The following is a 19,931-nucleotide window of genomic DNA, read 5'->3' on the forward strand; positions in this document are numbered from 1 at the left end:
TCTAGAAAGCAATAAAGATATCTGTATGCAAAATAATTCCCTGGAATATGATAATTGGTGTTAAAAAACAAGTATCTAAATATAAATAAATAAATACTTGAATTAAAAAATTAAAATGAAAGATTTTTTCCTGAAAGTTTGAGCCCAAAACATGGGTATACATTATATATGGCAAAAATACAGGTAATAGTGATTGCATTAAATGGTACATAAGTTGTTACATTGAATGAGGAATAAAAACATCCTCTACTGTGTGTGTGTTATTTAAGTGATGAGATAGTATGTGAGAAACTAAAGTATTGTAAAGAAAATTCACGTACTAAATGAATGAGAGCTATGGAAGATATGACATATTATTCTACTATAGTCCAACATTAAAGATTTAAAAGAGAAACATTGTGACCTGTTGTGACGATTTGGTGATTATTTCCCATTTCTATTTTCAATATTGGAAATATTAACACCAAGAAAGTTTCAAAACTCGGCTAAAAATTTGTTTCTACATGTTTAATGAATTCATATAATAAGACATAGTATGAGTGTAATTTCAAAGACCTTTGGGTACCCCAAACAGTCATGAAACATATGCCGAAAGTCTATTGTCATTGAGTACAGCGGCATTTTAAATACTATATTAAAAACAAATGAACCAAAAGAAAAAGACGTGGTGCAATTTATGTCAACCTTCACCCATCTGCTAGAGGAGCCTCAGCTTCAGCAAATGGCATCTGCTGAGTTTTTATATTTGTAGCACTCAAGAGTTTCAAGCTTTAATCAGACTCATTTTATTTCAGTGGTGTTTAGTACAACACCAGTTAGTTTGCAATCACCAAAGCTGGCAATGTGCTTAAAGGCCAAACAAGTTTTCCTAGATTTATTCTCACAGCCAAAACATAGGTAAAAAAGCATGAAAGGAAAAGTATTCAAAGGAAAGCTGCCCAGCAACCCTGAGCTCAAACAGAAACCCACCTTATACCATTTTGATCATTGCTAAATTCTACCGTTCATAAGCAGCTGCTTAAAATAAATATCAAACTGTGGGACTCGAAATGGAAACTGCCAGGATTATGTGGGACAAACTTCAACACAAACAAGAATAAGGTCTGGCAGACAATCTGTTTAATTCAAAAGAAAATTCAAATTAGCCTAAGAATTCAAATGGCATTTATGTGCTTCCTTTACGCTGCATACACTGTAAGTACTCAAAAGCAAATGTATAAGGTGAATCCCTGAAAAAGGAAAGGATAAAACAAATGATAACTAAAAATGTTCCTTACAGAATTCAATTCCTTGTAAACTGTTTACAAATTGAGAAAAGAGAAGGAAAGCTGGTAAATATCAAAGTAAAAATGTGTCCGGAGATGACCTTGTTAGGTCATCTCTCCTATCTATTTTCTTGTGCTACTCTCTCAGTGTTGCAAGATTAAATTGACTATGAACCCATAAAACAAAAAGGAGCCTAGGAGGCGTCTCACCTTTCCTTAGTCACTTAGTCATTACATCTTTCATATCTAAAATAGTAACACCTTTTGCACCCATCTCCTCCTCACCACTGTCAATGAACCTCATTAGATCTTGCCAGGACTTTGCAGTAGTTGGTGTCCCAGTAGTTGGTGTCCCAGTCTCTAGCCTCACTTGTCCTTATTCAGCCACACTGTTGCTAGTACTCTTCCTACAACAGAACTGAAATCATGTTACCTCCCTGCTTATAATTTATCCTTCAACAGTTACTCAGGATAAAAGCTTTATCCCTCAGGACAAAGCTGCACTTCCACCCCCAGTGGGACAAAGGTGCACAGTTCCTAGAGATCAAATGCGCACCCTGGGAAACAGAACTAGCCCAGGGTTACCTTAAAGTATTCCCATGTGAAGAGACGGTCAACAGGACAAAGGGACTCTGACATAGGGATAGACACCTGGAAGACCAGGGCTGGGGTACAGTGTATAAATGGCTAGTCGGTGAACTGAAGTGGCAGGTTCCAGCTGGAAGCAGCACCACTCAACAGAAACAGTGAGCTTTGGATATCTGCCTCACTCTGAGGCAGCTCCCACCAAACTACCTTTCCAAATGGCACCAGTCCAGTGAATAAATGATTCCCCACACCCACTCCAATTGTAGCTGTTCTACATAAACTAGGAGAATTTTTTCTTCACATAAACCCTCCTGAATCACAACCACGCTGTCACATAGACTTCAGTGTGCAAAATAAGATTGTCCTGGCTTAGCTGACAATGGTTACTTGACTCTGAGATGAGGGGATGTCCATGGGCCCAGGTGACTAATGCCACGCCAACTCCCTGCTCTCAGATGCTACGGTGTAGAGCTCTCACATCCCTCAAAGCACCTCATATGCAGTGAGGGGACAATAACCAGGTGCCATGTGCAATAGCTACCTCTTTCATTCCCCTCTTAAATCAAGGCTCTTTAATTGCTAAAGCTGATATTTAAAATCAGAAAGGAAAGAGAAACCCAATGTCAGATGCAAAATACCCCCCATTTTTGCAGATCCATTTTCTCCCCTTCATATAACTTCCAATGTAAGCTTGCACTCTAAAGCAGCAATTTTGCAGAGATTTAAAGAATTGCTGAAGGAGAAAAGATAATTTAGAATCATGGGTATACAAGCCTGGTCTGAGAGCCACTGATGGACTTAAATTGATCTAAAAATTCAAACACTCTCTTTAGTTCTTACATACATATGAGGATTTTCATTTTTACCACTAGCAAGAGTACAAGTAATCTACAAAGTGATTAAGGATTCCTAAAGTTTGATCCATAAATAAAATAAGTGAAATTCTAAAACTTACTGAGGACCCCAATCCAACAGACTATGAAATATATATGGCTGTCATATGTAGAGCTACACATACAAAGGTTACTGAAATATCCACAGTTTGGGAAGAATGTGATATTTTGTGTTAAAAGTGCCTCCTCAGTACTGATTCCAGTTGGTCTTTATTGTCAAATCTTGATTTTATATTGATGAATAAACTAATAAATGATAAAGATAAACATATAGCTATTAAAGTAACTACCATTTACATTATTATTGGTTATTTAGTCAACCCCATAGTATATAATGATGCACATTTTTAATATAATACAATATTTGTAAATAAATGCATTGTAATATAAATACAAGTCATCTCTACTCCTATGCTAAGGCAGATATCTACAAAATACCCTGAAACTATCCTGAAACAAATTGTTTTGGTGCTTTTCTCTTCTCTTATCTACATTGCCTCCTTTGGGGATCTTACTCAATTTTAAGACTTTAAATAACATCTATAACATATACTACCCAAGATTACATCTCCCATGAGATTTACACTTATAATATCTGGTACTTGCCATCTCTCATCAAAGTCACTAAGTCAACATTACAAGTATTAGGAGATACAAGATAATGGCAGAATAGGTGGATGTTACACTCCCCTCCTTCCAGTCCAAACTGGAAGTACAACTACAACATAGAGTAATTGACCTGATGTTCATAGCAGCACAATTTACAATTTCCAGCCAAGTGCTGGAAGCAACCTAAGTGCCCATCAGTAAATGAGTGAATCAAAAAACTATGGTCATTTACACAATGGAAATGAAAGAAAGAAGGAGCTCCTACCCTTCCTGACAGCATGGATGGAACTGGAGAGCATTATGCTAAGTGAAATAAGCCAGGCAGTGAGGGAAAAATACCATAGGATCTCACCTGTAAGTGGAACCTAATCAACAAAACAAATAAGCAAGCAAACTAGAACCAGAGACATTGAAATAAAGAACAAACTGACAGTAACCAGAGGGTAGGAGGGATGGGGATAATGGGGGAAAGAAGGGGAAGAGTTGTCAAGGGACATGTATAAAGGAACTATGGACAAAGCCAAACTGGGGTAGGATTGAGGGTGGGAGGTTGGGGTGGGTGGGGCAGGGGAAAGTGGTGGTGGGAAAATGGATACAACTGTACTTGAACTACAATAAAAAAACAATTGACCTGAATAACTAACTGAAGACTAGCTGATCAGAAGTCTTACAACCAAGGATTTACAGAAAAAGACACATTCAGACAGGTAGGAAGGGCAGAGACATGAAAAGAGCTAGTGCTGCTCCCATAACAGGCTGGCAGCTGAGATCCTTAGGTATCTGTGCAAATATCACCTCCTCAAAGAAGCCTTCCCTGAGCACTCAATCTAAAGAAGTCTATCCAAAATCTCCAATCACCTTCCATTTTATCACTCATTTTTATGTTATTCATAGTACTTAGCATTTAAATTTATCATATTTACTCGTGTACTTGCCCATTGTCCATCTCCTGTTAGGATACAAGCTCCATCAGAATAGAAACTGTATGTTTTGTTCACTAATTGTATCTTCAGTACCCAGAACAGTGCTTGGTACACAGCAGAAACTCACTACACTCTGGATGGATTATAAATAAACTTGCTGCAGTTTGTTTATTTTAAATTCTCCATTTCTTTGTTTTTACTGAGTTATGTTTCTACTAAAAGGGGAACTATAGTAGTAGATAGAACTTGAGGACTTTTGACTGGCCTGAGGAGTCAAGGTGATGTAAAACTCTGACAGCCAAGCTTTAGAATATGTGAACTGCATGTATCCTTACCACACATTAATTTTGGTACCATTTGGTATAGTCAACAGGGCAATAATTCCTCCAGGTTAATTAAAAATGCCTTAGATAGTTACATAATCTAGTTTGCCTTTGGAATAAAAATATCATAGACAAATTACATGAGTAATTTTGGTACATTTTTATCAGTCTGATAAAGTAATGTGAGGAATAATGATATCCAGATGAATTATTTTACTTAATAGTAAAGTCTTATTAGAATGGCCCAGCATAATTGAAAATAAGCAATCTGCAAAGTAATTCAAAGTAGCCATAAGCCACACAGAATATCATCTCCAAGGCACAAGTTCTGACCTCTCCATCAGGAATCATTTTCTACTGCATTAAAAAGTTTCTCAAATGTAATATCTTCTTGATCCTAAGACATTATCTTGTCTCTTTAAGTTGACTTATTTTATTTGTTTAAATACTTTATTAGATTAACACACTGCTCTTATGGAAAAAAAAATACCCACTTGTAAGTTTAGAAAGAAACCTAATAAAATTGTAATGTTAGAAAAATGTAACTTTAAATTGTAATATTATGGATTAATGAAAAAATCATGGATGGTAGGTACATCTTATAATGTATCATATATCCTCAAACAGATCATATTTCATTTTTATCTTATGAGGCAACTCTATATAATAAATTCAAGGCTTGTTAGCACTACTGATAATTCTATATAAAATTTTTCCTTCACTTTTTAGACTGAAACTTCCTCTGATGTAAGTAAGCTATCTCCCAGAGAGAAAGCATCTGAGGATTCAGGAGAGTGAACAGTGGAGGCAGGCTGCCAGGGTTGCAATCTGGGCTTTGACACTTCTTAGCTGTATGACCCTGGGCAAGTCACTTACTTTTTCTGTGCACAATTTACACATTTGTAAAAAGTGAATAATAATCTCTTTATAGAACTGTTGTAAAGATTGAGAAGTTAATACATGAAAAATGCCTAGAAAAATTTTTAGCCCATATTATTTAATAGATTTCAGCTATGATTCAATATTTTTGTTTCATTTCATAAATTCATTTACCCTGGAAAAAGAAGCAAATTTCTAACTGTACTTAATCATGGGCTAAATACTAAATTTAATTACTGCTTATCAAAGAACTATAGCATGTTTTTTTCTCTATAGTTTCTTTTACTTTGGGCCATTTCTTGACTCTTTAATGCAAATGCTGTAAGTTAAACATTGAAATGAAAACTGAAACCTGAATGAGTTATCTGTTAACAACACTGGTAATTGTGTGAGTGGGGCAGAGATGGGTTTCCTTGGTAAGAAAAAGAAGGTGTTCTGAAAGTAGGATAACAAGACAAATTAGTGTAGAGATACATTTCATAAGGTCCATACAATTGCTAGAGTGAAGCTGAAAATTTGATTTTGCAGTTCCTGGCATCCAAAAAACCCCCAGAAAATCTGATTAGTTATTGTTTTAATAGCACCCATAAAGAAAAAAAATCCAGTAACTCAAAGGAACAATTATGGTTGCTATGAATAGGTCTATGTGCATGCCCACTTTACAAGTAAGGAAAGAAACAGCGGCAAAAAGAAGTTAAGAAATTTACTCAGGGACGAATGGGATTTAGAACTGGACAGACCAGAGAGAAGTCATGTTTTTCACCACTTCACTATACTGCTTCTGGGGCACAAAGCACATTTATTTTTTTCTAAATAGTGCTACATTTTCACATGGTCAGAATATGCTGGGACAAGGTTTTGTGCCATTACTTCTACTCAGGTTCATGATTTGTAATAGCTGTAATAGATGCTGTAACAGCCCTGTTTTAGTAAAGAAAAACCTAAAGGACTGAACCCCTCTCCCCTGTATACCCTGCTAGTCATCATCTCAGCTCTCTCTCAGGTTTTACTGTTGGACAAGATCACAGTAATTATGGTCTACTCGGGCATCACCTTCTCTGCTCACTCTTCTCCTTTGCTTGCCCTAGCAGCCAGCCACCCAAACCTGTGGACCCTCCTCCTGCATATTCATTAAATCTATACTTTTCCTTTACCGTCACCACCACCCCTTCAGACCATGTGTCATCCAGATCAATGTGATAATCCCTAACAGGACCCTCAGAACAAACACAAAAGGTTAACCTTCTAAAAAATTTCTTTGTCATTTGCTTAAGAAATCTATAGAATGGCATTTTAAAAGAGATTTTAAAAATTAGTTGCATTCCAAATAAAGCAATATTCTATTTCCTGACTCAATTTTAATTGTGTGAAAAGTTTTAACCTGATGTAATATTACAATCAGGGTTAAATTTAAGATACCAATGGAGTCCACATTTGTATTTTAAATAACAAATTCAGTAAGAGCTTATAAATCTGTTTCTGAAACAATCATTTTACTATAGAGAAACAATAATATTTAAAAGTATAAAACAAACCTGTTACTTTTTATTTGAAAATAAAGTAATAAAAAGAATGAAAAAGCTTATTTCTATCTTGTTGCTTTCTTTTATTGTCAGAGTCTGATCACTATAATTCTAATAAATATTTTATTGCAACATTTTAATATTGGTCTATGAACTAGTCTACTGAATTTAAAATTACAATTGGAATTGGTATAAACTTTTATCCCTGGTTATATTTAAATAGTACTATCCCTAGTATGATTTAGAAAAAATATAGATAAATAACTTTTTACTTTTGTTATAGGGAGTTAAGCCAAGATGACTGATGTATCATTCAACCAATTAATCAATAAGACAACCAATTATTAAAAATATTGCTTATGTCAGCAGTACATGTGAGCTTGAAAGCCTAGTTACTTTCTTGTGATTCAGTCCAACTTCTCTTTGGCTTATCATCCAGGAAAAACCAGGAAATGCATACCCTTTGAATAGCTTTTCCCACTTAAGAAGTAAAACATCATTTAGTATTGACATTTACATGAGGCTCCTCTGGAGAAACAATGTCCGTCCAGTCTGCATGGTTCTTATGTTGGCTGTATCTTCTGCCAACCCAACTCTCTTACACAATTCAGGCCTCTGCTCAATGGCTACAGCTTCCCCTGACTACCTTCAATACAATATTACCTTCACTTGCTGACTCCTGATTTATTTTCTTCATTTCATGTATTACTCGCTGACATATTCATTTGTTTGGTGGTTGCCTCCTCCCATCAGAATATTGGCTCCAACAGGGCAAAGATTTGTTTCACAAATCCTGTCTCCCCAGTGCTTTGAGAGCTGCTTCACATAGAAGGGGAGCTCAGTAAATAGGTGCTGAATGAATGAATAAAATAAATCTAGAAAAGACTTAGTTAAAAGTCTAGGAAGTGGGTCTTTTGGAAATACAATAATACCATTGTTGTTACTATCTCTTTTGTACACTGCTTTTCAGCAGGATATGCTGGTGGACCTAGAGCCTCTGTCCACCAGCATAGAGATGTATGCTCTTCTAGAAAGATCCAGAGGATAGCACATTCAATCTCTCATGCTGAATATTGTTTGAGGAACAACATTACCTGGCTCAGCTGATGCTGTATTTCTGTTCCTCTATTTTGTATATTTCCCTGGTGACAGAGCAAGCTATTAAGTATAAATTTAATTACAATTGGTTGAATAAAGATATGGCACTTTGATATTTCTTGCAGGCACTGCCTTAACTCAACAGACAATATCATAACCATGATTTCAAATAAAATGTATTCCTGGTGAACTCATAGTTCATTCTTATTACCCAAGTTCTATGATTTAAGACCACAGTGGGAAGACATTTAAGAGATAATGAAGATGAACACTCTCACTTTACAAATGAGTTGCCAGAGGTTCAGACAGGCTCTACCACTTAGCCAAGGTTATGAAGCAAGGAAAATTGGCAGAGAAAGAACTATATGGCTTGACTCCCAATCCAGTGCTCCTTTCCCTTCCCTGTTTATACTAAGAACAAAAGTTTGTTAAAAAAAATCAGAATGACATAGAAACATTCTGAATGTAAAAAAATACATGATGGAAAATATATGAAAATACATGATTGAAAAAGGTATCATTTTCCATTAATGAGTCTTATTTATTGGGAATCAGAACACTAGCTGCAGCAGTATATCAAAATCTCTTGATCCCTACATACGACTACTGAAGTAGGCAAAAGCAATAGAGTATTAATAAAGAGAAGGTGATAGAAGTGACTGGTATTTGGAAGGAAAAGATGAAGGAACTTGTAGGAGGATATGAAATAAGTTTGGAAATGACAATAAGTTTATCAAATGTAAACACATGCATCAATACAACATATATAAATGTAATGTGCAATTCTAACATGTTATTGTAGACAGCAGACAGTGTAGACAGAAGCAGATTCACCATAAAGCAGATGAAACATAAGCTTCAGGACCTCTCCCTTGGATGAGCACCTTCCAAAGCTCTGGGAGGATCTCTAGTAATGTGTTCATGGACCATGTTTATATAACATTTGCAACTGGTTAAAACCACTGTTTCCTTTCTGACTACTCCCTCACCATATTCCCTTCATGTTAGGTGATGTTGGAGTGGCCATGCTGCTTTGAGATCCAGCTGAGGAGACGTTGAGTTGTAAATACATTATTTTCGGTTAGTGTGTTATGTAGGTCACTTTTATTTTATAGTGTAGTGTTCTCAGTGTAAAAAGAGATTCCAGGAACACTTATACCTGCCACTGTGCTGACACACCTGGCATCATGACTCAAGGACAATGATGATAAACTGTTTAATGAGTGATGTCAATTGAAAGGGTAGTTAAGATTAGTCACTGCACAAGAAGTTAAAATAACCTGAAATCTTATAGTTCCTATTTGAAAGAAGTAGATTTTTCAATTTGATGATGATCCTAAGCATTTAAATGACACTATCAATAAGGATTTGTGAATGTAATATATTAACTTAAAAAGCCAAAACTTTGATCCACCAAGCTAGAAGCAGAATTATATTTCTATTCTTTCTATAGAAAATATTATAACATTGTCGTATGAAGAGGTTATTTAAGAATATGCAGCCAAAAATTATAAAGAAAATTTATTAGAAAGCATCTTGGTTTAGTTAATTAAGATGTTATACTATATTTCTGGATTTTTAGATGTTTGTGGTATCATTAGCTTTTAAAAATCTGTAATCTGTTGTGATTTCTTTTCTCACTGTAAATATTCACATTTTACCTAATTTTGAATATGTTTTTTTTCCTTAAAGAGACCATAGCTTTTAGCCAAATTGTATGAGCTTCAAATATGGACCCACAAAACCTGGAGCAAGCATATACTGTGTGTACATTCTTGCATTTCACAGATGTCCCCCATTTTCCATCCCTTTGCCCCCTCCATGCAGCTCCCACCCTCTGGCCTTCACCACATTGTTGTCTGTGTCCATGGGCTATGCTTGTATGCATATATGTCCTTTGGCTAATCTCTTCAAGTCTCCTCCTACCTCCTCCCCTCTGGGTACTGTCAGTCTGTTTCATGTATCCATGCCTCCGGTTTTATTTTGTTCATCAGTTTATTTTGTTTATTACAGTGTACATATGAGATCAGAGGGTATTTGCCTTTTTCTGACCAGATTATTTTACTTAGCATAATGTTCTCCAGGTCCATCCATGCTGTCTCAAAGGGTAAGAGTTCCTCGTTTTTAAAAATATCCTCACCTGAGGACAGGGCCACTGATTAGAGAGAGAGGAAGGGAGGGAGGGAGAGGGAGAGAAACATCTATCAGTTGCCTGTCACATGTATATGCCCTGACCAGGAACGGAACCCTCAACCTTTTGGTTAATGATGATGCTCCAACCAACTGAGCCACACTGGCCAGGGTGAGTTCATTCTTTTTTACAGTCACATAGTATTCCATTGTGTAAATGTACCACATCTTTTTTATCCACTCATCTACTGATGGGCACTTGGGCTGCTTCCAGATCTTGGCTATTGTAACTATTGCTGCTATGAACACAGGGGTGCATATATTATTTCTGCATGGTGTTTTGGGATTCTTAGGATATATTCTCCAAAATGGGATCACTGGGTCAAACAGCATGTCTTAAATCACAGGTCCTGAAACATGAAGTTCAGATTACATAGTTCATTTTCCAATTTCCTTAGCATGGTACATTCAAGTGATAAATGTATTTTAATGCAGGACAACATAAAAAAGAGAATAAAAAGTTGTAATTTCCTTCTCTATTACTTAAAGCAGATTTGGCTCAATTAAAATATTCTTAAAAGGAAATAATCACATTACAACTGAATTAACATTGATGAAATGACTTTTAAGTAATTGCTTGCGTACACTAGAAACATGTTGTTCATTTTTGGACTACATTGGAGATGAGCCTGAATGAAAACTACATTGACCCTCACAACCCTCAGGGACTCAACAAAAGTCAGAGAGAACCTGTAATTTCTGAGACTTGCTAGCTGGAGTGCTTCTGTGCAGTGCTGGTTGGAAGAATCATAAAGGGCTGTTATAATTTATAATGCAAAAATATACAAGCACATGAACAAGTAGCGATTATGTGCAAGTCAATGAAGCCTGTAATAAGTACAATGAAAACCTGTTCATTGTGCAACAGCCTATTACCATAATATGCATGTATGGAGATTATAAGTACCTGCTAGGTAGAAGTTTCTAAAAACTCACAAATAAACTTCTTCCTTTATCCCCATCGCTCTTGGGTAGTTGCTATAAAAACTAACAACTTAAAGAATAGCTTGATTTGGTGTAATATCAAGGCCATTTAAAAAATAGAAATATTACTAATTTTTTTTATTAATAATTCAAGACTTACTCCCTTCCCCAGAACAATGGCCGAACAGGTTAATAATCCTTTGGGTGAAATCAATTACAGGATCAAAATTATTGACTTAGTTAAAAAATTTCAGAAAGGTAATATGTAACAGATACCATATAGTATGCAACAACACTCTATAATTATATACAATGTTTCTGCAGTGAAATGCAGAAAGATTCACATAAGTAGTACAAATAAAGATTATAAATAGCCTTAAATCATTTCAAGTCATTTCTTTCAGCCAAATGAATTCAGTTCACGTAAGGCTTTGCCATCACATAAATGAAAAAAATGAAAAGGTTTGTTGCTTTCTGAGTTTTTTTTTGTAATAAGGAATTACAGATTAGGAATCGTGAGCCTCTATCTCCAGTAGTTCTCTCTGTTTCTTTTTACTTTCATAGTAGAAGGATTAAATCATATGGTTTTAGTCTCCCAAGGCCTGGGTAGTTTTATTTTTATCTGGTTATGCCCTTCTCCAGCAAGCCCAGGACTTTTCAAAGTAAATCGGAACAGAAACAATAGAAGGAGCTACTGTCCTCCTGGGGGTTCAGCAGTGGTTGCCGGTAGAAGCCTCTTTCCTTAAAGCCCTGCTTGAAAAACAAGCTGCCTTTTTAAATGTTCCACAGGGCCACGAAGGAGGAGAGAACTGATTGTGCAGAATTTATAGATGGGGAAAAGTGCTGCCTGAAATCATGCCTCTAGATTGCAGAGCAGGGTCCATAAATACTGAAGGCTGAGGAGTGTCTAGACAGACCCCTGCTGAGGATTCTGGCAGCTCAAGGGCTGCCACTACTCAAAAGTAGCCATTACTCAAAAGTCAGACCTCAGGGACAAGCAGGGTTCCAGGAGCTGCGTGGAAACAACAATATTTGATACAGAAAAATCATCAAGTTATGAAATGCATGTAATGTGGCTACCTAGAGCTCCCTGCTGTGACTGGTGCAAATTTTAGCAGGATCAACACATCTTTTTATCTTTTCAAGGCAGATAACTGGAGAACAGGACCATTAACTGGACACTGTAGTGAATGGAAAGAACACTGAATGGCGAACTTTTAGAGACGCTTCTAAAAATTTAGACACTTTCACTCCTTGGGGATATTAGGTTAGTGCACTCAAGAAAGAGACTCGTCTCATTCTAAATTGTGAAAAAGATGATGAACAACATGAAGATATTGGTAAAATAAGCAGTTCTGGCAATTATTTTGGAGGATAGTACTATTCAATAAGGAGAAAATAATTTCTTTGAACCCAAAAGCATCAAGAAACACAATGTTTATTTGCTATTTGCAATTCTTTTTCTTCAAAATAATTCTGCTACAGCAAGTCATGGACTATCATTAGACAGACGATCAATGTTTTTCTAGTTTTACAAACTTCTGTTCAAATATTTCATTGGAAGCAGCTGTGCATGTTTACTTTCCAGTAACAACAATGGTGTTGAACAATGATTGTATTATACTTAGATTTTTATTTCCTTTGTTACTGAGTTTGCCAGAAAAATGCTAAGGGCATTAACTCATGGCATCAAAGAAATCTACTCTAACAAGAACAACATTTTGATTGTATGGCAAGTATAGAAGTACCACCACCTGATGAACAACACCTAAGTTTAAACTATATCATGCTGTAATTTACAGGATAACTGGTTTAGTGTGTTTCTTAGTTTTCATGTTTATTTTATTCCTCTCCTAGTTCAAAACCTAAACTTTGTAAGATTTTATACATCCATACATAGTGTTTTATAATGTGGCATATCTATATAAACTTGTTCCATTGGTTTGTAAATTTAAAAAATATAATCAAGTGCATATTCTTTTTTTTATTATTATTCAAGTACAGTTGTCTCCTAATAGTGAGCTAGCTTCTTGCCTGATATACTTTGAAGCAAATTGTTTTTGGTACTTATTACTCTCCTGTACATCAGTTATCTCTGGAGTAATTTGGAATGTAGGCTTCAAGGAAAATGGAGAAAACATCTACCTAGGAAGATGAGAATTTGGCCCCATGTGGGCTATTTACCAACTCTCAGAGCATGGCTGAAATAAATGCGTGAGGAATGGCTGAACAGGGAATGGCGCTCTGGGCTGAGCCCACAGTCTCCCCCAGCCCCCTGTAGGCATTCCCTGAGCTGTTAGCCCCATGTCTGATCGTGCCTACACATCCTGTCATGAGCTGCTTCAGGGTCTCATAAAGTACAGGTTCAAGTCACCCGGCCTGCGCCTGCACAGAGACAGCAGCTCATGCCTTGTTCAAAGTTCAGGAGCTGTAACCAAAGGGACAGCAGTCTGATTCATTCGTAAGAGGCAGGGAAGGAATAAGTGGTTACTGTATCAGACAATGCTTTGTGGCAGCCTGGGCAGAAAGCATCCTGGGGCTTCTGAGTCCCAAATGACAGGGATGGGAATTGTGACTGAAAGGAGCCCACAGATGTGAGTTTAATTTAGGACAGTTCCATTCCCCACAAGAGGAAATCCTCAAATTGCTCTTGGATCTGTCAAGGGCAAATTAATACAATTTTGGTAAAATATGATGACTGAAATTGAGATGGATAAATATTTTATCAATGAAAATTGTCAGCTTACAGACATCAACATGCACAATATCTTTGTCCTAAGAGATCAACTAACCAATTATTTGAATATGGAAATCTAGGGTTTATGTCTATACCTCTGTTTTGCCCACTATAAAAATACCCTTGGGAGAATTTGGCATATTTGTAACTGAAGAAACAGATTTCAAAGACAGTGTTGTAAGAAGAACCACTATATGGAAGTAAAATTTCCATGTTAAGCATTTGCTAAAAACTGATGAATAAGGAGTAAGAGAGGTCAAACAAAAGAGAACATTAAAAGTCCTCAAAAATGTTCTATACTTACACTAAAAACATACTTCCTTTAAACTTGAAAGACCTCTTTCATAGAAATGGAGAAAGAGCTGGGTTTTAAAAGCAATAGCTTTTCACTTTCTGTTTTGCATTTGTTTATTTAAAAATGAGGCTACTAGTAATAATTTCTGTTTTGACTTACTTTATTAGTAAATACGTTATTGGATTTGCAAAGCTTTCTGAAAAAATATGACAGTATGTGATTTATTATACTTAATATTTTGTCCCTTTAGTGACTTCCTTGGCTGAAATTCCCAGACCTCATTAGGTGACTCCTTCCAGTTTATGGCAGATGGACAATGACCACAGGATATAAAGTGAACAGCTGTCCTCCTCCCCTTTTGTACCTTTCTCCCTTTCAGTCCTATCCCTATTCCCTCACTTTCAAAATATTTGTATTTCTTCCTTTTCATTGCCACTCCTATCACAAGAAAGAAAGGGACCAATTCTGTTTCAATTTATGCAATGCCATGCATTTCCCGCCACTTTCAGGTGCCCAAACTTTGCAACTCTCCTTCCAAGCCACAGCATAGAACTTTTATTAGAACCTAAGCTGGGAGAAACAAACACAAGGGAAAAAATGCAAAATGTGCAGGCTTTGCCAGATTCCCTGCCAAGCAGCCCTCCTATACCCAGGACCAAGGCCATATAACCCAATCTCAGGGTTCATGCTTGACCAATTTTCTAGGAGGGCCAATTCCCAACTTAGGCAGCAGGTGTTAAGTACAGCCCCTCCCCATCCCCTGCAATTCGGAGACTTAGCATTACTACTCTTATTGCTGGTCTGGCTCTGACCTTGGTCTCAAGGCCTGGAGTGGCCCCTGCCTTGTCTCCCTACAGAGTGCCATCTGCCTAATCTTTGCTGTGATGCTGACCCTGTGGAGGGGTACCTGCTCTTGTCAATCTCTCTCCCAAATGATGAAGTCCTGCCATTGGAACTCCTTTATTCCTGGACATTCCAATAAGCTGTGCTCTCACTCTCTCTTATTTGCACACTTAATTAGCCTTCCTCATATTTTTTTCCACATGTGAACATTTTTCATGACCTATTGATAATAAACTCCTTGAAGATTGGGCAGTGTCTTAGGTTTTGCTTTTTCCCACAGTGGATGCAGGGACATCATGATATATATGGCATATTCTTTTTTTAAGTTTTATTTATTATTATTGCCTTTTCTTGTATTTTTATCCACTAACATTTATCCCCCCATACCCTCTCCATCTCTACATATACCCATCTCCCTGCAATCACCACACTGTTGTTTCTGACCATCAGCTATTTTTGTTTTGCTCCATCTCTCCACTCCTCCCAACCCCCTCAGAGCTGTCAGCATGTTCTCTATCTAGGAGTCTGACTCTATTTTGCTTGTTAGTTCAGTTTGTTCATCAGATTCCACATATGAGTGAAATCATATGGTATTTGTCTTTCTCTGGCTGGCTTGTTTCACTTAGCATAATGTTCTCCAGGTTCATCCACGGACACTTGGGCTGCTTCCAAATCTTGGCTATTGTAAATAACACTGCAGTAAATGTAAAGGTGCATATATTCTTTCAAATTTAGTGTTTCAGGTTTCTTTGGATATATTCCCAGAAGTGGAAATTCTGGGTCATAGCGCAGTTTCATTTTTAATTTTTTGAGTCAACTCCACACTGCTTTCCACAGTGGCTGCACCAGTCTGCATTCCCACCAACAGTGCAGAAGGGGTCCCCTTTCTCCACATCCTCACCAACATTTGTTGTTTATTGATTATTTGATCATAGACATTCAAAGGTGTGAGGTAATATCTCATTGTGGTTTTAATTTGCATTCCTCTGACGATTAGTGACATTGAGCATCTTTACATGCGTCTATTTGCCATCTGTGTGCCCTCTTTGGAGAAGTCTTATTCAGGTCCTTTGCCCATTTTTAAAATTGGATTGTGTATTTTTTAAATGTATTTTATTGATTATACTATTACAGTTGACCTTTTTCTTTTGCCACTTTATTCCCCTTTGCCCTGCACCCCTCCTCCCACCCACATTTCCCTACCCTCCTTAGTTCATGTCCATGGGTTGTTCAAATAAGTTCTTCAGCTTCTACATTCCTTATACTATTCTTAACCTCCCCCTGTCTATTTTGTACCTACCATTTATGCTACTTATTCCCTGTACCTTTTCTTCCATCCCCTCCCCTCTTTCTCCCCACTGATAACCTCCATGTTATCTCCATTTCTGTGATTCTGTTCCTGTTCTAGTTGTTTGCTTCATTTGTTTTTGGTTTTGTTTTTTTAGGTTTGGTTGTTGATAGTTGTGGGTTTGTTGTCATTTTCACATTCATAGTTTTGATATTCTTCTATCTCTTAGGTCAGTCCCTTTAACATTTCACATAATAAGGGCTTGGTGATGATGAATTCCTTTAACTTGACCTTATCTGGGAAACACTTTATCTGTCCTTCCATTCTAAATGATAACTTTGCTGGATAGAGTCATCTTGGATGTAGGTCCTTGCCTTTCAGGACTTTGAATACTTTTCTCCAGCCCTTTCTTGCCTGTAAGGTTTTTTTCTTTTTGAGAAATCAGCTGACAGTCTTATGGGAACTCCTTTGTAGGTAACTGTCTCCTTTTCTCTTGTTGCTTTAAGATTCTCTCCTTATCTTTAATCTTGGGTAACTTAATAATGATGTGCCTTGGTGTGTGCTTCCTTGGGTCAAACTTGTTTGGGACTCTCTGAGCTTCCTGGACTTCCTGGAAGTCTATTTCCTTTGCCAGATTGGGGAAGTTCTCCTTCATTATTTGTTCAAATAAATTTTCAATTTCTTGCTCTTCCTCTTCTTCTTCTGGTACCCCTATAATTCGGATGTTGGAACATTTAAAGTTGTCCCAGAGATTCCTAAGCCTCTCCTCATTTTTTAAAATTCTTGTTTCTTCATTCTGTTCTGGTCGAATGTTTATTTCTTCTTCCTGGTCCAAACCGTTGCTTTGAGTCCTGGTTTCCTTCCCTTCAGTGTTGGTTCCCTGTACATTTTCCTTTATTTCACTTTGCATAGCTTTCACTTTTTCCTCTATTTTTCGACCAGACTCAACCATTTCTGTGAGCATCTTCATTACCAATGTTTTGAACTGTGCATCTGATAGGTTGACTATCTCTTCACTGCTTAGTTGTATTTTTTCTGGAGCTTTGATCTGTTCTTTCATTTGGGCCATTTTTTTTTTTTTTTGGTCTGGGCACACCTGTTATCTGTAAGGGGCAGAGTCTTAGGTATTAGCCATGGTGGGGCAACCCACATCACTATGTTGTGGAGCTTTATGTGGGGGAGGGAGCTGAGTTGGAACAATGCCACTTGCTGGCCTCTGGGCTGGCTTTAAGTCACTAACTCCACCACCTATAAGCAAATTGGGCCCCTCTGGTGCTGATTCCTAGGTGGGCGGGTTGTGTATGCCATAGGTCTCTGTAGTTCTCTCCAATGAATGCTCCTGTGAGGCTGGGAGTTTCTCCCACCACCGCAACCTCCACAGGTTTTTTCAGTCAGAGATTTTGAGGCTTTATTTCCCAGCTGTGGAACCTTGGGTTCTCTGTCTATCTTGCTCCCCAATTGTTCTTCCCAGCTTGTCTGCACGCAGATGTGGGACTGCCCACTCTCCACCAGCCATGGCCTTGCCTAGTCTGCCAGCTGCCGCTTTGCCACGTGCCCCCTTGCTGCACACCTCCTTGCCCGGCTACCTGTCTCCTCCTCTCCTACCAGTGTGAATGAATGTTTCTTCTTTAACTCCTTGGTTGCTGGACTTCCATACAGTTTGATTTTCTGGCAGTTCTGGTTGTTTTTTGTTTTTAAATTTGTTGTTGTCCTTCTTTTGGTTGTGTGAGGAGGCACAATGTATCTACCTATGCCTCCATCTTGGCCGGAAGTCAGATTGTTTGTGTTTTTCTGGTGTTAAGTTCTTTATAAATTCTGGATATTAATTAACCTCTTATTAGGTGTATTGGCAAATATGTTCTCTTATTCAGTGGTTTGTGTATAATTTCTTTTTTTGTGTGTCTTTATCTGGTTTTGGAAATAGGATAATGCTGGTCTTGTAAAATGAATTGGGAGTCTTCCCTCCTTTTGAATTATTTGGAATAGTTTGAGATGGAGAGGTGGCAGTTCTCTGAATGTCTGGTAAAATTTTCCTCTTGAGCCATCTAGTCCAGGATTTTTGTTTGTTGTAAGTTTTTTGAATACGGCTTCAATTTCACTAGTTGTAATCTGTCTATTCAGATTCTCTAATTCTTCCTGATTTAGTTTTGGAAGAATATGTTTCTAGGAATTTATCCTTTTTGTCTAGGTTGTGCAATTTGTTGGCATATAGTTGTTTGTAATATTTTCTTACAATCATTTGTATTGCTTTGGTGTCAGTTATTTCTTTTCTTTCACTTCTGATTTTATTTATTGTATCCTCTTTTTTTTCTTGATGAGTCTGGTTAAAGGTTTGTCAATCTTGTTGATCTTTTCAAAGAACCAGCTCTTGGATTCATTGATCTTTTATATTGTTTTTTTCAGACTTTATTTCATTTACTTCTGCTCTGTTCTTTATTATTTCTTTCTATTCACTTTGGGCTTTGTTTGTTCTTTTTCTAGTTCTTTACTTAAAAGAAATAATGACACTTAATAAAGATAGATTGTTTATTTGAGCTTTTCTCTTGTTTCTTGAGAAAGGACTGAAATGCTATAAATTTCCCTCTTAGGATTCCTTTCCTTGTGTCCCACAGATTTTGGGTTGTTGTGTTCTCAATTTCATTTGTTTCAAGATATCTTTTGATTTCTTCTTTGATCTTGTTGTTAACCTATTCACTGTTTACTAACATGTTATTTAGCTTCCATGTCCTTGTGTATTTTTCAGTTTTCTTTTTGTAATTGATTTCTAGTTCCATAGCATTATGGTTAGAGAAGATGCTTGATATGATTTTGATCTTTTTTTAAAAGAGTTTTATTTATGTACTTCTAGAGAGGGGAAGGGAGGGAGAAAGAGAGGGAGAGAAACATCAATGTGTGGTTGTCTCTCGTGTGCCCCCTACTGGGGCCTAGACACAAGCCAGGCATGTGCCCTAGACTGGGAATTGAATTGGCAACTCTTTGGTTCTCAGGCTGGCATTCAATCCACTGAGCTACACAGCCAGGGCATGATTTTGATCTTCTTAAATGTACTGTGACTTGTTTTGTCTCCTAACATGTGGTGTATCCTAGGAAATGTTCCTTGTGCACTGGAAAAAATGTATATTCTGCGGATTTGGGGTGAAATGCTCTGAAGATATCAATTAAATCCATTTGATATAATGTATCATTTAAAGCAACTGTCTCATTATTGATTTTCTGTCTGGAAGATCTATCCATTGAAGTCAATGGGGTGTTAAATTTTCCTACTTTGACTGTATTTCTGTCCATCCCTTCCTTTATGTCCATCAAGATTTACTTCACATATTTAGGTGCTCCTATGTTGGGTGCATAATATGTACTAGGTTATATCTACTTGTTGGATTGTTCCATTTATCTTTATGTAGTATTCTCTTTGCTTCCTAATATAGCCTTGGCTTTAAAGTCTATTTTGTCAGTTATTAGTATTTCTACCTGATCTTTTTTTCCTTTCCATTTGCATAAAGTAAAGGGATGGACTTGTGTGTCTTTTTCCTTTACCAGGTGAGGGTGGTTTTTG

The 19,931-nt window shown here is 37.0% G+C and overlaps 1 protein-coding gene across 1 annotated transcript in view; it reads right to left on the minus strand.

Moving 5' to 3' along the window:
• The window catches only part of RELN (reelin), a 581,497-nt gene that overhangs the window by 245,620 nt on the left and 315,946 nt on the right, over window positions 1-19,931 (minus strand). The gene's annotated exons all lie outside the window — the stretch shown is intronic.

The sequence above is a fragment of the Desmodus rotundus genome, chromosome 6 (genome assembly GCF_022682495.2).
Source record: "Desmodus rotundus isolate HL8 chromosome 6, HLdesRot8A.1, whole genome shotgun sequence".
Lineage (NCBI taxonomy): Eukaryota > Metazoa > Chordata > Mammalia > Chiroptera > Phyllostomidae > Desmodus > Desmodus rotundus.